We start from the raw sequence: 3,144 nt of genomic DNA on the forward strand, positions 1-3,144 counted from the left end.
GAGTGTGTGTGTGTGTGTGTGTGTGTGTGTGTGTTCAGGAGAAACTGCAGTGAAGCCCGCAGTGAGCAAACCTTCATCACACTGACCTTCACTGAGGAGCACAAAGAGGACTGGATAGTGGTGATGTCCTCTAAGAGAGAAGGGAGACGTCACTCAAGAGCGTCGGCTGCTTGTTCACAATGCTTACTTAAACAAAACGGTTCTTGATTTATATCTCCGGGTGCTCTGGTTTCCCCCACAGTCCAAACACATGCGCTATAGGGGAAGTTGTTTAGCTACATTGTCTATAATATGAGTGTGTATGGGTGTTTCCCAGTGATGGGTTGCAGCTGGAAGGGCATCCGCTGTGTAAAACAAATGCTATACAAGTTGGCGGTTCATTCCTCTGTGGCGACCCCTGATTAATAAAGGGACTAAGCTGAAGGAAAGTGAATGAGTGATGTATTTTATCTCCCAGGTCAGACATGCTGGAACTATAGAGCTGAACAGCACTGTGGACTTCAGGAGGACATTGGCTGCTTTCGTTCTGCCCTTTTTTTTGGCTTGACCTTTGACCTTGGCTCCACATTCCTTCATCTGTCCCATGACTCCATACATGCATTGAGCAAAGGCTGAGTTTGACCTGAGCTCCACCGTGTGATGGTGTTGTGTGGGCTGGATCATCTTCACCACATCGTTACCCGTCAGTGAAGGTGAAGCTTCTCAATGCACAGATCAGACACTGGCCTCCTGCTGTGGATGTAAATATGTATATGAGAGAGAATGTTGAGTTTGGATCTGTCTGGGTGCACAAATGTTTACATTCAGACTTGGTTTGCATTGAAATCTGCATTATAAAGCCCCGAGCAGCGCTAGAATTCATCCTAAAGCTCCAGCCTACAGGATCAGAACCACAAAAAAAGAGGTGAAGCGCTTCCCCGTTTGCCTCTTAAACTTTGGAACAGCTTTCCACATAATGTTTGAGGCTCAAACTCGACTCTTGATTCAGGTTTAAACCAAACATTTGTCTAACCTTGTAGCTGCGCTGCATCAGTCGCTCTGCTCGAGTGTTCTCAGCATGTCTGTTATATTAAATAATCCTCATTCCACTGATGTTATTTCAGCAACTTTCAGGAGTGTGAGCAAAATACAACACCTGACGCTCCTTTCATGCAGGATTTCCAGAAAACGAACACGTCATCAAGTGTACCAGTAGATGCTCACTCATCTGTTATATTTAAAACAAGAATCATTTGAGGAAAAACACTTCAGTAATTGATAGTAAATGCAGAAGTGTTTTTAAACCACACTATATTAAAGAACTTACATTATTTGTTGTGGTGATTCTACAGTTTCATGTGTTGGCGTGGGTTTCCCCCGGGTGCTCCGGTGTCCCCCACAGTACAAACACGTGTGCTATAGGGGAACTGATCAACTAAACTGGGCGTTGTGTATGAGTGTTTCCCAGTACTGGGTTGCAACTGGAAGGGCATCCGCTGTGTAAAACATATGCTAGAATAGGTGGTGGTTCATACCGCTGTGGTGACCCAAATTAACAAAGGGACTAAGCCGGAAAAAAAAAAAGATTCTACAGTTGCTATGGTAACACATCAACTACACTAATTGATCTGTTGTGGTGATTCTACAGTTGCTATGGTAACAACAACTACACTAATTGATCTGTTGTGGTGATTCTACAGTTGCTATGGTAACAACAACTACACTAATTGATCTGTTGTGGTGATTCTACAGTTGCTATGGTAACACATCAACTACACTAATTGATCTGTTGTGGTGATTCTACAGTTGCTATGGTAACAAAAACTACAGTAATTGATCTGCTGTGGTGATTCTACAGTTGCTATGGTAACACAACAACTACAGTAATTGATCTGCTGTGGTGATTCTACAGTTGCTATGGTAACACAACAACTACAGTAATTGATCTGCTGTAGTGATTCTACAGTTGCTATGGTAACACATCAACTACACTAATTGATCTGTTGTGGTGATTCTACAGTTGCTATGGTAACACATCAACTACACTAATTGATCTGTTGTGGTGATTCTACAGTTGCTATGGTAACAACAACTACACTAATTGATCTGCTGTGGTGATTCTACAGTCGCTATGGTAACACAACAACTACAGTAATTGATCTGTTTGGGTGATTCTACAGTTGCTATGGTAACAAAAACTACAGTAATTGATCTGTTGTGGTGATTCTACAGTTGCTATGGTAACAACAACTACACTAATTGATCTGCTGTGGTGATTCTACAGTTGCTATGGTAACACAACAACTACAGTAATTGATCTGTTGTGGTGATTTTACAGTTGCTATGGTAACACAACAACTACAGTAATTGATCTGTTGTGGTGATTTTACAGTTGCTATGGTAACACAACAACTACAGTAATTGATCTGCTGTGCTGATTCTGCAGTTGCTATGGTAACACAACAACTACAGTAATTTATCTGCAGTGGTGATTTTACAGTTGCTATGGTAACACAACTACAGTAATTGATTTGTGGTGGCGATTCTAAAGTTGCTATGGTAACAACAGTTATATATTGAGTTATATAGACAGTGCAGACCCATTGCTGTAGTTTTGTGCAGCTAGAGAGCCTCTTTTACTCCAGTACACCACAGTTTACTGCAGTAGACTCTATTTTACTACAGTCTTTATAACAGTGGTCAGTCTGCTGGAGCGTTCATTAACATGAGTTGTAGATGCTGTAATATATACAGTATAATACACTTTATTGGTGTTGTTCAAATACACATCAGCATTTCCTATAATTTACTGTAGTATTTGTTCATGTGGCCATGAGCAGGGTGCATTTGAGGATTTCAGGTGTGTGTTTCAGTAGAATTTGACTGAACTTTAGCCTCCGTTCATCAGACCAGGCCAGCGCAAGTCCAAGAAGAGATTAATAATGAAAAAACAGAATCAAAGGGAGATTTCACCACATCTAATTCCTTGAAATGGGGAATAAAGACAAATATCCTGCCAGAGCAGAGTCATGGAGTCATAACTCATTTATTTAACAATGAATTGATCAAATATGGATCAATATGACAATGAAAATTGTCATTTAAAAGAAAAATATCTCGATATAACTTGAGTTTGTCTATATTATACCCAAATTTGCGTTGAAA

At 40.6% G+C, this 3,144-nt stretch overlaps 1 long non-coding RNA gene across 1 annotated transcript; it reads right to left on the reverse strand.

Moving 5' to 3' along the window:
* On the reverse strand, positions 1–3,144 carry LOC141376494 (uncharacterized). The gene is made up of 2 exons (XR_012386907.1): positions 2,333–3,144; positions 1–1,751 (listed from the first exon to the last, which is right to left on the reverse strand). It is a non-coding gene; the product is annotated as an uncharacterized lncRNA (long non-coding RNA).

The sequence above is a fragment of the Danio rerio genome, chromosome 11, assembly GCF_049306965.1.
Source record: "Danio rerio strain Tuebingen ecotype United States chromosome 11, GRCz12tu, whole genome shotgun sequence".
NCBI classification, from domain to species: Eukaryota; Metazoa; Chordata; class Actinopteri; order Cypriniformes; family Danionidae; genus Danio; species Danio rerio.